The following is a 19,032-nucleotide window of genomic DNA, read 5'->3' as shown; positions in this document are numbered from 1 at the left end:
TAAATTTCTATTGTTTGAAAGCCATCTAACTTACGTTACTTTGTTATAGCAGCCCGGACAAAGACAATAACTTCAATTCCACCTGAAGGTAGTGTCAATTCATCTTATCAGGTAATGTCATGTTAATAGTATTACTCTGGTTTACTTTACACAAATAGTTTTTCATCCCTGGGAAATTAGTAATAAAAGGTAAACCAAACTTATAGACTTACAATTTATGTGCTAGGTTTAAGAATAAGTGACCAGCCTGGCCAATATGGTTAAACCCTGTCTCTACTAAAAAATACAAAAATTAACCAGGCATGCACTCACCTGTACTCCCAGCTACTCAGGAGGCTGAGGCAGGAGAATTGCTTGAACCTAGGAGGCGGAGGTTGCAGTGAGCCGAGATCGTGCCACTGCAGTCCAGCCTTGGCGACAGGGTGAGACTCTGTCAAAAAAAAAAAAAAAAAAAAAAAGAATAAGTTTTGGATAGTCTCCCAATATTTGAATTTAAAGTGTTTGTAGTGTTTAAGAGATTGTGACATATAAGTCTTGCAATTCCTAATAAACTATGTAATTAATTTTAGAGTTTTGGATTTAAGCTGAATGTTATAAAATAATTTGCCAAAATAAATAAACTGTATTGTGTGCTTAAGATATTTGAGATTAACTATATTTGTAAGTTAATTTATTAAGTGTATGATTAAGTATTTAGGAAAAACTTGATAGGGCTCCAAATTTTAAAGTATTTAAAAGGAAAATTGAATGTAATTAGGAATGCATTTAAAATATTTAAATAATTTAATTTACTAAATTTGTAAATAGTCTAATTTTTAAAAATTGAGGTAATGGAACACTTATCAAAGCCTCTCCCAGAAGTAATAGTTCTTATTTGTAAAACATTGACTCAATACATAAGTTTATAAGATTGACAAAAGACATAAAACCTTGAAAAAAACTAGATTTTTAAATTTCTACTGTAGGGCCGGGCGCGGTGGCTCACGCTTGTAATCCCGGCACTTTGGGAGGCCGAGGCGGGCAGACCACGAGGTCAGGAGATCGAGACCATCCTGGCTAAGATGGTGAAACCCCGTCTCTACTAAAAATACAAAAAATTAGCAGGGCGTGGTGGCGGGCGCCTGTAGTCCCAGCTACTCGGAGAGGCTGAGGCAGGAGAATGGCGTGAACCTGGGGGGCAGAGCTTGCAGTGAGCCGAGATTGCGCCACTGCACTCCAGACTGGGCGACAGAGCGAGACTCCGTCTCAAAAAAAAAAAAAAAAATTGAAAAAAATAAATTTCTACTGTAATAAATGAATATTAATTTAAAACCCGGGTAGCTTCAAATAGTTTATTTAAACTTGAAAGCTTTCCTCTGAAGACAAAAACTGGAGATCAGAAACTCAATTTCCATTTTTTAAAAGTATAGGAATTTCAAGTCAGAAACCATTACAATTAGAATTAAAGTTCTTTTATTTATGGGGACAAGAAAAGAATAGTCTGAGAGATTTTGCAAAGACTCAAAAAATATAATAGCCATATACACTTTTTAGGAAAAAAAATGGTTCAAACGTAAACTTTTAGTGGCAAAGAGATTTATTAAAATTAAAATATCAGGAATAAAAATGCGAATGTACATATTCCTTACAGGTCTTCATCTTTACCATCAATTTAAAACTAAAAATTCCAGACCCTGCTAGGAAGATTCTAGAGTTTGGGGGCCAGTGCTTGGCTGTGTAGTGTCTTACTTAGTTTTCCTCTTCTGCTTTATTCTCAGTACTGAGAAATGTGTTTTCTGGAACCTCATTCTTCATTCCATTAATTGGTTGGAATCTCTTGCCATTTTTTGAGTAAAAGTCATAATCATCCTACTGGTAATATTCTATTAAGTAGCTGTACATCAACAATGGCTTAGCTCTGTATACTTTTAGGTATTGCTCTGTATGAATTACAAAGAAGAGATGTACGATAACCATTTTAATTGCCAAGTAATTTGCAAAATTATTTTTTAAATAAAAATGTTATACTAAGTGATTTGAATCATTGATCACATCTTACAAAAAAACACTTACAAAACACACAAAAACTTCCATTCTAAGAGTTTATCCTTGTGCCTTGAATCAAGTAGGAAGTTAAGATTTATAGCCTCAGGAAAATTAAAATGACAATAACAATACAAAATTCTAAGAAATAGGAACTTATTAAAAATTGTATACTTAAGAGAAATGAAAATATATATATTTCTCTTTTTCTTTCTTTCTTTCTTTTTTGAAATGGAGTTTCACTCTTGTTGCCCAAACTGGAGTGCAATGGCACAATCTCGGCTCACTGCAACCTCCGCCTCCTGGATTCAAGCGATTCTCCTGCCTCAGCCTCCCGAGTACTGGGATTACAGGTGCGCATCACCATGCCTGGCTAATTTTTTGTACTTTTAGTAGAAACGGGGTTTCACCATGTTAGCCAGGCTGGTCTTGGACTCTTGACCTCAGGTGATCCACCAACCTCAGCCTCCCAAAATGCTGGGATTACAGGCCTCACCCACTGCGCCCAGCCTATTTCTCTTTTTAATTAGGAAAAAACCAACAAATAATTCAGAGACAAATATTCTCTTTCATCAACATATTTCCCACATTGTGTTCCTTTGAGGACCAAAGAATGCGTTAAGTAAGCTTAATATGTTAAAATGTTCATACTGAGTTATGTGCTGTATATCACTTTAGCTTTTTATGCATTTTGTATTATTAAAACTATCTCTCATAGCATGTATTACTTTTATAATTTGAACAAATTGACACTTAAAAATGAATATATACAACAGTCTGAATGTCATATAAGATATCATACTTATATAAAAATATATGCCCTGCAGGAACTAACTAAAAGAGCTGCCAATGGCTAAAGCTGGAACAATTTGAGCAACAAAATAACATAGTATTGGATTATAACTTAAAGTAGAAAATAAAGAGCCACAAGTCCACACTGATATAAACAGATAATTGAATAAATTAATAAATAGGAGAAAAGAGATAAATTCCCCATGCAGAAAAATTCCAAATAATTGATGTAGACACTCCCCACTCCTTAGGCATGGGCTGTGCAGGGTGACTTCCTTGCAAAAAGATGAGAGTCAGTGGGGGTGGGGCAAAGTAACTTTACAATGGAAGAGCTGAACAAACACTATCACATCCGGGTAACTGAGGCCAACATCAAAGCCATTAAGCGTGTTGATAGTATGAACCCTAGATATGATGTGGTGAGAATGGCACTTTACCTATGTGAACGTCCTTCCAAGACCCATAAACCCAGTATAATCAAGGGAAAACATTAGACAAATCCCAGTTGAGAGACATTCTACAAAATACTTGACATGCAGTCCTCAAAATTCTCAAAGTCGTTAAAAACAAGGAAACTGTCATAGCCAAGAAGAGCCTTAGAAGACATAACAATAAAATATAATCCAGTATCCAGGTGGGATCCTGGAACAGAATAAGACAAATGCTCCCTATTCCTGAGACCATCTCTAAATCCTGTTAATATTTAAATATGTAAATTCATGTTGATGCTGGGTGCAGGATGTTACTGTGTGGAGTGTTCCTGCTGTCAAGAATTTGGGAGTACAATAACTTGGGAAGAGTTTGTGTCTATTTTGAAAAATTTAAATGTAATACAATACTATATATTTCATATGTTTACAGTATATAGAAGTATAATATAACATTATACAATATAGTGCATTAATAAAATATTTATGTTCCCATTACCCAGGTGTAATAAATATCAGCAGTTTGTCATATTTGTTTCAAATTTTAATAAAAGAAAAAATCAAAAATATTTCCCAGAAAAAAAACACTTACAAAACACACAAAAACTTCCATTCTAAGAAGTTTATCCTTGTGCCTTGAATCAAGTAGGAAGTTAAGATTTATAGCCTCAGGAAAATTAAAATGACAATTACAATACAAAATTCTAAGAAATAGGAACTTATTAAAAATTGTACACTTAAGAGAAAAGAAAAATATCACATGCGTTTCCTCTTAGGGTATTAGGAAGTCATTTACTTGAAAAAAATACAGAAAGACTAAAACACAATGTTAGATCTGCCTTTCCTAGAAAAACAACAGAGGTGCAAACACACACACACACACACACACACCCCGGCACACCTGCACACACCCTCTCTCTTTCTCTCTTTAATTTGCTCCAGTGTTTTTTTCTTCCTGGAACTTCCAAAATCATCAAGAGGTCACATTTACTTTGTTTCTAATTCCTTTGGCTCTTACTGTTTAGACAACCATCACCTTATCATTTATTATGACATTCCTTGATTTAGACAGCTAAATGGCTTATTACATAACTCTATAATGCTGTTAGGTCTCACCACTAATCATTTTATAATTTCATGTCTTACCTCTTCAACTGGGTTATAAATTATTTAATAAGCACTTGAATATTATTATGATTTTGGAGTCTCAGAGTTTACTGATTTAAGAAATTGTGCACATTGTATTTATTGATTCAATAAATATTGCTTAAGTGAACTGGTATTTTTAATCTACATGTTCAATGGGTTCTTTTTAAACTTCCTGTATTAACTCAGAGCAAATGCTTTCTATTCCTGAGACCATCTCTAAATCCTAAAAGTCCATCTCAAGCCCACACTTCTGTATGAAGCCTTCTAAAGTCCTCCAAAACCACAGACATTGATTTGTTCATTTGGAAGTTTATCATGTACTTTTGGGGGATAAATCTTATATTTTAGTTTACTTGGTGCATTATAACTTATATTTTCACATTTTGTAACCATACTGTGAGCAATTTGACAGCAGAAATACCACATTATAAAGTCAGAGGCCTGGCTTGGAACCATGGTTCAGTCACTGATTGATTATAGAACCTCGATATGATATCTGGTAGGTGCTCCCTCAATGTTTGTGGGACACATGAATACATAATTTAGACCATCTGAGTCTCAGTTTCTTCATTTATTAAGCAGATGTAATTGTACATAACTTAGAGGAATGTTGTGAAGACTAAAAGACATACTGTGTTAAATACAATCATCTATAATATAAAATATGTTTATTTCAGGACATACTACAGGTATTTACCTGCCTTTACATTTTCCACAGACTTAGTGTGTTTTCTTTGTTAGGATTCCCAAGACACCTTTCTTTCTGCCTTTGAAAGAAAATAAACTGAATTCATCTTTTATTCCTTCCCTCATTGTACCCCATTTATTGCCTTTGTGACATTTACCCTGATGCATATTTTTTGGTGTTCTTAGGACTTTATTGTTAGTGTGCTTCTCTAAACATCCAACCACACTGTGTGTTGTTCACTTCTATGACCCATGTGCCTCTTGGCCAGAGCCTGCCAACCCACTTGGACCTTCTTCGGAGGCTTATCACATTCAGGCTGATTAAATGTAGGCTGTACTCCTGGGTCACTTGTGTGAGTCACCCTCAGGATAAGAGGAAACAACCTCTGTTGCCAGCCCAACCCTATGGTGAGACACCGAGAATGAATTATCCTTCCCTAGGAGGCCGTGTTGGACAGTCCCCGGCGGGAGCTTGTGGAAAATTCCCCACCAAGGCCTAGAAGTGCATTTGCTCACCAGAGAGGTCTATTAACTCCCTCAGAACAAACAGACTCATTCCCCAAGGACCATCTTTAGCAGGAGTGTTCTAATATTTGAGTGTATAAAAATATTTGAGTACATAAAAACCACCAAAGGAATTCGTTAAAAAATTCAGAGGAGTATCACCCAGGAATCTGCATTTAACAATCACAACTCTTTCCCCTGCCCATTATGTTGATGCAGGTGGTCCCAGTTCAGGAAAGGTTGTCAGGCTACCAATAATTCTCTTCTCCACATTGGCCAGCACCTTCCTTGGCAGGGCCACGTCAGTCCCAAAGCCACATAAAATACTAATTGTGCTGGTAGGATGAATTTTTTTTTTTTGAGACAGAGTTTTGCTCTTGTTGCCCAGGCCAGAGTGCAGTGGCGCAATCTCGGCTCATGGCAACCTCAGCCTCCCAGGTTCAAGCGATTCTCCTGTGTCAGCCTCCTGAGTAGCTGGGATTACAGGCATGTGCCACCACACCGGGCTAATTTTGCATTGTTATTAGAGATGGGGTTTCTCCATGTTGGTCAGGCTGGTCTCAAACTCCCGGCCTCAGGTGATCTGCCTGCCTCGGCCTCCCAAAGTGCTGGGATTACAGGTGTGAGCCACCGCACCTGGCCAATATGATATCTTTACTGCTTGACTGGTTGCTTTGGCAACATTAATTCTAGCAGAACCAGAAGCAATCAACAGACTTAGCCTTTCGGATTTTCAACAGTTTAAAAGATAGACTCATGACTACCTAAAAATTGTTTCCAGTTCTAGATGACTTCCGGTATATGTTCAGGAAAAAAAGATCAAGACATACTTGGAGTGGCTGGCAGATCTGAAGGGCCTGGGGACCATGGGAAGAACGTTGTCTTCAGGTAGCTAAACCAATGTTCTCACAATGTTGTGAGAAGTTGGGGTGGGTGGTGGGTCATTGGTCTGTGCAGCGCCAGGAACGCAATGAGCCCAGCAGATTGCATCCTTATCTACACCCAAGTCTCACTGTGTTCAGCTCAATGATTCGTCTCACAAACACTGCTGTGACTACTATGGTATCAGTTTATAGCCAAAACAAATGTAAACAATGATCAAAATTTGGTCAACTCTTTGAAGTTGAGAATACTATTTTACTCTCTAAGGAATTTCAAATTGTTCTTATCCTTTCCTCATTCTATCTCCAGGTCTTTGCTGACTGAGCTTCCACTCTCTGAAATGTCTTTCTTTCTGCTTCTGTACCTGGTGAATTCCTACTTATTTTTAAAATTAAACAATTCCTCTGGGAAACCCTCCTTAATTTGCAGGCAGAGCTAATTCTCCATGGGTCTTGTGTTTCTACCTGCCTTGTGAGTGAGGCACCAGCTGTCCTGTTGTTCCTTTCTTTTTAAGAATGTTGACGTGGCGAATAGCTTTGGAAGATAGATGTAATATCTCTCTCTGAAGGAAATGGCAGATTTGCTTACCGTGTGGTATGAAAGACACAGGCTCCCTAAGCTCAGGGGCCCTCAGCTGTGAAATAAATCTACTGCTTGTCCAGCATCTATCTAAAGCGCTCTTGTGGGAATGGAGGGGAAAAAGGAACTGAAGCAAAGAGGATACTTATGTTTGTGTCATGAGTAATAGAGTTCTTCGTCTTTGATGCTATAGTCTTGTGTCTTTTGCCAGCTTCTATGAAATTGTGTTAGATTAATTTGTTAGCCTGCTAAGAAAATAAAATTCCAGATCCTTCACAGCTCTTGATAAGTGCTCCCCCTTTTGACTGCTTTTATGATAGTATTGTTCATCTTTTTTGTTGAAATACTCAGTTTATATTGTGAGATCCTCAAGGGAAGTGGCTGTTTTATTCATCTTTGTACTTCCAACATCTAGTACATGATGAGCTCTCTTATTATACAATAGAAGGTCTTCTGGGCCAGGTGCGGTGGCTCAGCCTGTAATCCCAGCACTTTGGGAGGCAGAGGCCGGCAGATCACTAGAGGCCAGGAGTTTGAGACCAGCCTGGCCAACATGGTGAAACTCCGTCTCTACTAAAAATACAAAAATTAGTTGGGTGTGGTGGCAGATGCCTGTAGTCCCAGCTTCTTGGGAGGCTGAGGCAGGAGAATAGCTTGAACCCAGGAGGCAGAGGTTGCAGTGAGCCGAGATTGCGCCACTGCACTCCAACCTGGGCAATAGAGAGACACTCCATCTCAAAAAAAGTGGGGGAGGGGGAAGGCTTCTGCTTAAGAACAAGGGAAGCTTCATAAGGCTGTTTGTTTCAAAGTTTAAAGTGACATACTAGTGAATGAGAAAACTGTTAGTGGTAGAAAGGGTTGATATGCTTTTGCTTGTATGTATACCTTGTGTGAATATTTATAAATTTACAAATTTATAACTAGAGGAATTTGATTCACCTCAACTGACCAATGAATTGTGTTGAATTAAATTAAATTATTATTTGCAATTCCTCCCTTTAAATATACTTGTTGAAAGTAAACTTCTTAGAATAGAGAAGACTAGGAGGAGTGAAAAAGAGGGTGAAGTTATAAAAAATCAGGAGCAATTTAAGGACACACATTTAGGGCTAGGAGAAAGGTCCTTCAGAGAACAAGAAATGGATTGGTCCAAGGGAGCATTATTACATTATTACATCCAGCCAGCCCAATGTTCAGTCAGGATCTTCCTGCTAATATTTTTCACCTAATTTTTACCCCTACTTATTTCCGAATGGTTATCATCTATCTCCCATGCCTTTTCTGATTCAGTGCCATAAACTACAAGAACACATGACCCAGGATCAGAATCAGTACTTACCCCAACACACATCCATAATGAACATCTTAGCATTCTTTTCTGCTAAAGCAGGAATCAGTTTATTAACCTAGTTCTCCAGCTACCCATACTCATCAAGAGGAGTTGATACATGCATTAAATCAATATGCCATTCCAGACAAATCTCTCAGGAATAATTCTGTGGAATGTGGTATACATAAATGATAAACCCACCCAGAAGGGTAACTCTGAACTAATGATAAACCTAGGCATTAGGCCCAGAAGAAGTGCAAAAAGTAATTTTCAGAATGAAGAATCAAACTCCCATGGAGATGAACACCATATTCCATAAAAAGCACAGCAGCTCCATAGCTCTTTGGCTCACTGTTGTCCTTTCCCCTGTCAGCTGCTTTTTCCTCACAGAGAAAGGAGGAGTGAGGTGAGGCAGAAGGAGTTACTGTCCTGCCTGCCCACCGTGTAACTAAGCCATAGTCCTTGGAACCCAACCATTTCTTCTCTCTCAAGGGTTCTTTCCCCAGAGTAGAACTTATATCCCTAAGCTGCACCAATACTCCCAGCATAGCTCCAGCTGTGTGATTGCTGTCTTTCACTGTGTGCCCCTCAAGTTTCCCTGCAACACTGGTATTTGGCCTGTTACAGGCCTACACAATCTAAGTCAGTCTCTCTGTACCTTCAGTAAGGCTAATCTGATTTAATCCATCCATGGTACTATACTTTTGCCATAGGGCCTCACTCTCCTCAGAGGTTACAAGAGTATTTTAGCAACAGTCTTCCAAATGAAAGGCCAGCAACTTTGTTGTCTGCTCAAAAGTGTGAGTCTTTGGAGACAGTTCAGTATAAGCAGGATTATCTCTGGATTGTATAGAAGGTTCACTGAGTGAGGAGGAATAGTGGAACACAGCATTTAAGAACTTTGGCTCTCCCATCAGATGGACTACATTGAAATGCTAGATTTACCACTTATTAACTGTGCGGACTTCAGCAAGTCATTTGGTTTCTCCCAGTTTCCTTTTCTATAAGGTCAAAATGAAAATTACAGCGAATGAAGTTCTGCATTATACTTGGCCTACTGCCTGGTACATAGTAAGCACTCAGTAAATATTAACTGGTCTCATTACTGTTATTATTACTTATGTCACATCTCATTTCACATCACAGAAATAGCAACATATCTGATAGTATAACCTATCCAGATGGATCTTGTTCAGGAAGCCTCCTCCTCAACATTTCTACTGGTTGCTAGAAGCCAGAGATCTTGCCATTTTGTTTGTCCTTTCTTTTTCCATGGAATATGCACAGTATAATTTTTTAGTAGACCCCACAAAAATTGTGGATGATGGATTTGAGCTTTTTCTATATTGTTGGTTGGCCCAATTCTTTCTTTGAACTACTTGGGAAATCATACAGATACCAAGACTTGAAGATTTAAAATTTGCTTCTCGAAGTTTTACTCGATCTGCTCAGACAGCTACGGTGCCAGATAAATGACTTCAGACTAGGAAGGTCTTTTTCTTTTATGACAGAGCTACCATCTTGGCATCTGAATTTGAAATCCTAGTAGCTTTTGCCTCTTTTTCTTCCCCTTTTTCTTTATTTTATTTTAGGAGTGACCTTTTTATCTGTAAAAGTATCCTTATAAAAGGAATACATGTTCACTGTAAGAAAGCTGAAGCGATTGAAACATACATAAGGTAAAAACAGAAGCTCACTTGGCTCAATAATAATTCCACTTCTCCTGTATTTCCCTCTAGGCTTTTCTCTATGCATATATACATGAAATCACATACAGAAGTGTTGGTATAACTAAACATTAATTTACCTTTGCAAGATAATGGAGTAATATTCTAGATATTGTGGCAGGCGCTGCCAAATGCCCACTCAATATCTATTATCCTTTTTTAACTAACATAAACTCCCATTTTGTTCAAAGCAGCCTTGTATCCAATTCAAAAACTACTTTTCCTAACATTACTTATAGCTACAGATCGTCTTGTGACACAGTTGTAGCTAATGAGATGGAAGCAGAAATCTGCTGAAGATTCCTAAAAGTTTTGCTCTCCTGATGTAGGTGCCATCCCTGCTTCTTCATTTTTCATTCTCACTCCTACCTGAAAGGAAAATGAAAGACCAGAGATGGAAACTTGTGACCAAAGCTTCCTGTTAAGGATCACAGAGAAGAAATATAGGAAGGAGCTGGGTCCCTGATGAAATCTGTGGTGCTTTACACTAAGATCTCCCTGGGTTTATGCCCTTTGAATTCCTTGTTATAGAAAAAAAGTAAGTCTTATTAGGTATAGCAGGGCCACAGTTGGGTAACAGCTATGCGGTGATATTGATCCTTGCAGCCCTCTGAGTTGAAATGTAAAAGAGAGGATGAGGGGGCCTGGGAAGAGATGTCCTTGGTTGACTCCTTCAGTCCACAAATAGCCCTTCTCTCCCATATGTTATAAAAATATAATATATTCTATATAATACTATAAAAATATAATTGTGTGTGAGTATCATGATGGAAAAAAGAAATTAAACCTGTATGTGTATATTTCTGTATTAGATTTGAATCAATCCTAATTGATACAGCTATTGGTCTTCATTTTCCTTTTTATACTACAGAATATCTTAACTATCTATTCATTCATATACATAGCATCTTCTTTACATATCAATACAGTATTCTGTGCCATGGATGTACTATGGCATGGCATTCTCTATATGATAGTTGTTCATTTTCTTTTTTCTTTCATTCTCTCTCTTTCTTTTCTCCTCATTTCACCAATACTGCACTGAGTATTTCTATAAGTATTTGTGCACTTTTATAATTTTCCCTTCAGAAAAAATTTACAAAAGTGGAATTGCTTGGTGAAGAATATGTATCATTTAAGTGTTTAACTGCTCACAGATACTGACATAATCAAATTGCCTTTCAAACTGATACCAGTATACATTTCCACCAACAGTAAATCTGCTTGTTATCCAACCCTAGCCATTATGGGTTGCAATCCATCTTTTTATTCATTATCAACCTTATTTTTTGTTTTGCCCTCTTTGGTCTGAAGGTTGAAAGCAGAGAAACAAATAGAGATTGAGATATCTAAAATCTTCATCCCATCATATGACTGTAATATGAGAAAAACGCTAGAGGAAAACTAACCATGAAGCTATATCTCCTAAAGAGCTTATGTGGCACTGAAGTTTTCAGGGGAAATTTGGGAAAATGTATTTTATATTTCTGGGGAACATTACCAAATGTAGTTTATTGCCAACACCATTTGGTGTTTCAGAAAAATGGGCCCTTTCCTACAATGTTGTGGTTTTTATCAATTGGTGTTAACATTTCATAGTAATTTAGAAAACAGAATTAAACATTTAGAAGTGTATCGATCTCTATTTCAATATTTTAAAAAAGCTCTAATAGTCATAAAATCAAATATTTATTTACAAGGATGTTTGCTATAGCATTATTCAGAATATAAAAAATAATCTGAAAATAAAATTTGAAACTACCAATAAGTACTTTATTAAATAGTTTATTTGATACCCACACATTTGATGCCAATAGTATTATTTAGTAATGTTTTAATGATAATTTTTGAGTGAGAAAATATTTCTGAAATATTAAGAGACAAAGAAGGATACACAAGAATATATATATAATATGATACCCTTTTAATGGTATATATGGAAGATATTTACACCAAAATATTCACCATCAGTGTAAAAGATATGATATGACTTGGATCTGTGGCCCTGCCCAAATCTCGTGTCAAATTATAATCCCCAACATTGGAGGTGGGGCCTGGTGGGAATTGATTAGCTCATGGGGGCAGTTTCTCATCAATGGTTTAGCACCATCTCTCGGTGCTGTTCTCATGAAAGAGTTCTCATGAATTCTGGTTGGTTAAGTGTGACTATAGCACCTGCCCACCCCTCTCTTGATCCTGCCCTGGCTGTGTAAGAAGTGCCTGCTTCCTCTTTGCCTTCCTCCATTATTGTAAGTTTCCTAAGGCCTCCTTAGAAGCCAAGCCGATGCCAGCATCATGCTTGTTGTACAGTCTGCAGAACTGTGAGCCAATAAACCTGTTTCCTTATAAATTACCCAGTCTCAGGTATTTCTTTATAGTAATGCAAGAATACACTAATACAAAATGGTTGAGATCATGAATGAAATTTGATTGACTTCCTCTCCTCTTTTTTAGTAGTTTAAAGTTTTATACTTTAAATAATTATTCTTTATGCAATCAGAAAAAGGATATATTAAAAAAATAGTGGAAAACTTAAAAATAGTAGTGATCTTCCTTTAAATTTCCTAGGGAAGATGGTGTGGCCTTTTTATTTTCACATCACACAGGTAACATGCCACAGTCACAACAATTTTTGAGGGAAGCACATCTCACACATGAGCCTAAAAACCCAGTCACACTTGTGAGATACAAAAGAATCAATGTGTTCTTTTGAGAAATATAAGTAAGTTTGAGAAATATAAGTAAGTTTGAAAAAAAGCTGAAAGCCTAATAAGTACTAAAGCCATGCTAATGAATAAAGAGACTTGACATGGTAAAAATGTCTACAAATTTAATGAAAATTCAATCAAATTTCAAACAAGTTTGTGTATATGTGTATGTGTGTGTGTGAGTGTGTACATGTAGAAATTAACAAGATGTCTCTATAATTTACATCAGAAATGCAAAAATCTAAGAATAACTAAGACAATATTACAGAGGAAAAACAAAACTTACTAGCTTATACACTACTAGATATTAAGAAATGTTGTAATTAAGCAGGTTCAGTGTGGTACTTGTGCAAGAATAGACACCCAGACCAATGAAACAGATAGAGGGTCCAGAAACAGACCTACATATTCAAGGTCATTTGATTGTTAGAGTGCAGTGGGGGAACGGAAAGGATGATTTTAATAAATGATGTTGAGTCAAGTGGATATACATATTGAACAAAATAAAGTTTCATTCCTAATTTTTGTTTTCACTGGAAATAGAAATTAATTTCAGATGGACAGATGGTAGACTGAAATACGATAGGTAAAGCAATGAAGTTCCTAGGTTAAAACTTAGTAAGAATGCCTTTATGACCTTGATGCAATCTAGAAGCACTAGCCATAAAGAAAAAAAGATATATTGGATGACACTGTAATTAAGAATGAGAGTCCATCAAATCATATTTTTAAGGCACTGATAAGACAAGCCACAGAATGAGCAAAGATATTGCAATACAGATATGACCAAAAATTTCATATACAGAATATATATTTTAAAGCTCCCAAAAGTGAATAGAAAAAAAATCAGATAACATAATAGATAAAGTAGGCAAATGAAATGAAAAGACACTTTACAAAAGAAGATAGTCAAATGACCAACCAACATAGGAAAAAAGTTCAAATACTGATTGAAACCAATATCATTTCACAATTACAAGAATAGCTAAAATAAATAAGACAAGCAATCCCAAGTGTTGGTGACTTTGTGGATCAATCAGAACTCTCCTAAATTCTTGGTGGGAATATGGGTTGATATAAATACTCTGGAATACTATTTGGCTGTATCTAGGAAAGCTGACCATGAGCATTCTCTATGACTTGGCAATTTCCTTTGCGAACGTATGTCCAGAAGAAATGCATACATATTTTCACAACAAAACATGCAAAAAAACGTGCATGGCATAATTTTTGGTGCTAGCAACAAACCAAAACTATCTCAAATGTCCATCAAGAATAGAATGAATGCCTAAATTGTGGAATTTTCATACAACAGCAGAAAAACAATGCTACATGTAACATATATAATTTTCACAAATACAGTGTTGAACAAAAGAAGCCAGTATAAACTGTATTATTTCACTAGTATAAATAAAAAGCAGGAAAAAAGTAATCTATGTGTTATATATGAGCATAGTGGCTATCCTTGGAAGAGTAGTACCTGGTAAGGGGCATAAAGGTACTGATAATGTTTTATGTATTGATTTACATGCTGATTATCTGGTATGCTCACTTGCAAGATTTCACTAAGCTGAACACTTGAATGTGTGTTATACTTTAATAAAATGTATACTTTAAAAGAAGCTGCTAAAGAAACCATTTGTATGTTTATATCAAGTTAACCTGGTGGAAAAATTAGTTAGAACATGATTTAAAAACGTTTTTTTAAGTTTAAGATAAACCTAGTTGCCAAAAACCCAGTGTGGCCTCAAGCTTCTATGTGTGTTGAAGTCTTGAGACCTTGACAGGATATAGGTTGCAAACATATTTTCAAGTTTCCTGATCTCTGACTTGGCTCTTCCAGTAAGTTCTTGACTTGGCCCCTCTTGGTAATTGTCTGATTTTGGTGCTCCAGTCCTTGGCTTCCTGCCTGACTTCAGCTTGGCTCAGCCCCAGTATGTGATGCCAGGTCCCAGTCCATGACTGACTTTTTGTCTGAATCGACTCATGGTTTCATCTCCCCAGTTTTTGCCCCATACCAGCAGTGTCTGATAAGCTTCCAACATGGGTTGATGAAATCACTTTTCAGATAAACCTTGAGAGAAAAATTTAAAATATTGAAAAAGATTTGTAGACAAGAATTGATTTTCTCTCCATTATGACTTATATAAAAGAAACAAAAGCAGGAACAAAAACTTTTGCTTTACTGTCTTTTTTCTGTGATAGAGATTCTTTGCTTTGAAGCAAAGAATCTCTATCACAGAAAAAAGATAGTAATGAGCACAGATGCCCAAAGAAGCCAGGCAGACTTTTTTTTAAAGGTTGAATTTTCATATAAAATGAACTTTTCTTTTTAAAGGAAAACAGATGATTTTTTTCCATTTTTTTCTAGAATTATACAGCTCTTAGTCTAAATTTGTAACACAGAGAAATATGTGCTTACTATATATATGAAAAATAACAGTGTCAATACCTATTAATAGTAATTCCTTTTAGGGCAAACGTGGACTGTAGTAAGTTGTAGAGCCTATGCCTTATCTACAGCAAGTAGCTGCTATTCTGTTCCATGTGTGTGATACTGTGGAGAAGTGCAGACCTAGTGCAAGAAGAGATTGAACCTATGCTTTTAGGTAAAATCTCCTGGTTTGTAAATTTAAATTAAAACAATTTAAAAGACTGTGAATGTCAAATAAAATATGTTTGGAGCTGGATTTGGCTCAGAGACAATTAGTTTGTAACCTCTTCTAAGGGTTAGTTGTATATTCAAGATGTCTTCATTAAAGAAGTTCCAGAGGACTATTCACAATGAAAATAACTAGAGATTTCAGTGTCCTGTACAAGTCTTGGACCAGTCAAGGAAGGGTCGATTTCAACTACTTTTTTTTTTCTCAGATTCAGAGACAGAATCAGATTGAAGTAGATTAGCCCATTCATTCATTTATTTATTAACTCAACAAGCATTTATTTGGCAGCTGCTGTTTCCAGATGTACCTCAACTTGTTTCAATTCAAATTATTTAATTATTTTCAAGTGGAAAACCAAATGAAAGCAAAGTCACAAATAACAAAAGATTTTGCTCAAATGATAGCCCTAGGCTTAAGTTTCAAAACCATGACCCCTCTCTGGAAAAATATTTGTGCATCAATTGGCTTTTACGGTAGTAACTTAGAGGTCATTCAAGGAATCTAGAAGAAAATTAAAAGCCTCTGAAAGCTGACTTTTCCATCCAAAGTCATGTGATTGCTCAATTCAATTCAAAATAGAGTAATAGGGAAAAAAGACTCAGTAGGCACAAGCAAATAAATAAATGAATGCATGCAGAATGATATTTAGAAATGAAAATAGCAATTAGGGCTAAGGTTCTAAGGGTCAAGGAGAGTTTTAAGAGTAAAATTTTGTACATATCTAAGTGGTCTCATTATTCCACCTCCAAGTCTATTTTTGTTTTAAAGGGAAAGGCATAAAGAATAAAATGTCAGTCACCCCAACATTTTTTTTTTTACTTTTGTGTGTGTGTGTGTGTGTGTGCTTTTTCTTCCCTCATAGGAGGAGAGTTGAGATCGCTACTCTGTTCTCTTGTTATTGTCTCTGGGGTCTAGTTTTTCCTTCTACAGGCCAATCTTTAATAAATATTTTTCTTCTCACAATGTCACTCGAAGAACCCAAACATTAATTCTTTTAAATGACAATGATTATCCTTTTATGCAACATCAATTCTCCAAGCTACTCGGGGGCTTCCCAAAGAAGATGTTGAAGCTGCCAACTCAACTCTTACTGAGTGGAGTCACTGTGAATTCTTTCCTGGAACCAAAGTGCGTCTTTTCCGAACTCTGTTTACAAAATTCAATTTCTTCACTCTTCAGTTCCAATATAGCTTCTGACGAAGAAAAACGAGCACATTCTTCAGCAATTCCAAGGTCAAGATGATGGGACAAAAGGGCTCTGTGGTTTGTTTCTTCTTACCAATATCTTGTGCAGATGAAAAAGGGCTGGTAAATTTCCCTATAATAAAGTAGTCAAACTCATGTTTGATTCAAAGAAAAAAACTGTGGACTGTATTTTGTTTGCTTAGCCCTCATCCTAAGTAGAAAAGAATGGAAATGCTTGGCAATCTCTCCCTGGCAAGGTCTCCCTGTCTGCCCGTAACCTTCCTAAGCCTGTATTCCTTTCTCCATACCTGCTTCTCCTGGCCTCACATCTCCTGATTTATGAGCATAGGATGATGCCTTGATGACAATAGGATAGGGCTCCCTGCCTCCTAGATTTCTCTGCAATGACATTTTCTAGAAGAAGACAGTCTCTGAAGGTTGCCTAGCATGATTTTTTAAAAGTCCTAGATTTAGAGTCAGAATTCTAGCTGGATAAATCAATCTCGATAGCTATAGTTTCCTTGTCTGTATAATGGTGTTAAATATCCACATCACACAATTGAAATAAAAATTAAATTAATTGAAAAATATAAAATATCCAGAATGGTGCTTTGTGCAACGGAAATTTCTCTATTAATGATGGCTGAATTTGAATTCCTAAGAGAAATGGCACCTTGAACATTGATCATGTATTATTTGCAAAACTTTAAGAGAAGAGGCAATGCAAATTATCCATAAATACGTCTTTCTTTCTCCAAAAAGAACTGAATATGTTACAATATTAGTAAACTAAACACAAATTATTTTGTCAAAATACACACAGATTTCCAAGTTGTATAGTTAGTAACACTATCACTGGAAAACTCACATTTTTCCCCAAAGAAACCCCTACAAGCTTTGAAATTCCAAATTTAACTATCCAGAAAATTAATATAAAGGTCAATATGGGACAGTCTTTTTTTTTTTTTTTTTTTTTTTGAGACGGAGTCTCGCTCTGTCGCCCAGGCTGGAGTGCAGTGGCGCAATCTCGGCTCACTGCAAGCTCCGCCTCCCGGGTTCACGCCATTCTCCTGCCTCAGCCTCTCCGAGTAGCTGGGACTACAGGCGCCCGCCACCACGCCCGGCTAATTTTTTTGTATTTTTAGTAGAGACAGGGTTTCACCGTGGTCTCAATCGCCTGACCTCGTGATCCGCCCGCCTCGGCCTCCCAAAGTGCTGGGATTACAAGCGTGAGCCACTGCGCCCGGCCGGGACAGTCTTTCTAGTTGAAAATACTATTGATTTTTTTTCCCACTCAACCATCTTCGAAATCTGAAAAATAGGTTAACTATATTTTAAACATTCACTTTGGTATATCTGGTTCTTCTACAGTTAAAAGGTTATGAGATCTGGCCAGGCTTTTCTCTGGAATCAAGGATCATTGTCTGAGAAAGATCAAAACCGCTCACTGTCTTGAGAGACTCACAGTTTGCCCTCTTCACTGAGCCTCTGCAGGGAAAACTGCATACATGTACTTTAAAAACATTCTATTGAAGTACAACATACCTGCAGAAAAGTATGTACATCCTAAGTGTTCAGCACAACAAATTTTCACAAACTAATCACATTTACATAACCAGAACCCAAATAAAAAATCAGGATAACAACAGGATCACAGAAACCCCCCCATGCTCCCTCCAGCACTGCCCATCCAGGGGTAACCTAGCAGCATAGAGGAGTTCCACTAGTTTTTGTGTTATATAAAATGGCTCATACAGTATGTGCTCTTTTTTGGTCTGGCTTTTTTTGCTCAACACCATGTCTGTGAGACTCCTCCATATTTTTGCATGTATCTGTAGATCAGTGTAATATTTCATTGTGTGGATATATCATATTTGTTTACCTATCATGCTGATGGGTATTGGGGATTGCCCCCCACACCCAGTTTTTGACTTTTACAACTAATACTGCAAAAAGCATTTCAGTGATTGTATTTTGAGGCGCATATGGCATGTTATTGTGTTGATTATATACCTAAAAGTGGAATTGCCAGATCAAAAAATCAGGGTGCCTTTAGCTTTAGTAGATAATAAATAATAACTGTACAAAGTGGCTATTTCAAATTATACTCTTAACTGCAGTATGTGAGAGTTCTGATTGATCCACATATTCATTAATCCTTACTATTTTCAGTCTTTTAAAATATTAGCCATTCTTGTTTGCGTATAGTGTTATTATATAGAAATCTCACGTGTATTTATTTTCAAATACATTTATTTGTAGGAAGAAAAAAGTGATATATCATCCTGATCCTGAAGAAGTGCAATCAGAGAAGGAATTTTTAGAATCAATAACCAAACTCCCACAGAGATGAACTACCAACATATTCATGGAGAC

General features: G+C 36.6%; 1 protein-coding gene and 1 non-coding gene across 3 annotated transcripts in view; both read right to left on the bottom strand.

The window, feature by feature from the left end:
• The window catches only part of ACTA2 (actin alpha 2, smooth muscle), a 276,535-nt gene that overhangs the window by 109,336 nt on the left and 148,167 nt on the right, over positions 1-19,032 (bottom strand). The window contains exon 3 of one of the 2 annotated variants that reach the window (XM_055274285.2): positions 313-430. The exons of the other annotated variant lie outside the window; for it this stretch is intronic. The gene's annotated coding sequence lies outside the window, so the exon portion shown is untranslated. The remainder of the gene's footprint in view (positions 1-312; positions 431-19,032) is intronic. 2 annotated transcript variants of the gene reach the window in all.
• Positions 12,697-12,797, bottom strand: LOC129481479 (small nucleolar RNA U13). The gene has a single exon (XR_008657465.1). It is a non-coding gene; the product is annotated as a small nucleolar RNA U13 (small nucleolar RNA).

Source organism: Symphalangus syndactylus, chromosome 4, assembly GCF_028878055.3.
Source record: "Symphalangus syndactylus isolate Jambi chromosome 4, NHGRI_mSymSyn1-v2.1_pri, whole genome shotgun sequence".
In the NCBI taxonomy this organism is placed as follows: Eukaryota; Metazoa; Chordata; class Mammalia; order Primates; family Hylobatidae; genus Symphalangus; species Symphalangus syndactylus.
The sequence above is the reverse complement of the archived record's forward strand: the minus strand, read 5'-3'. Positions and strand labels throughout refer to the sequence as shown.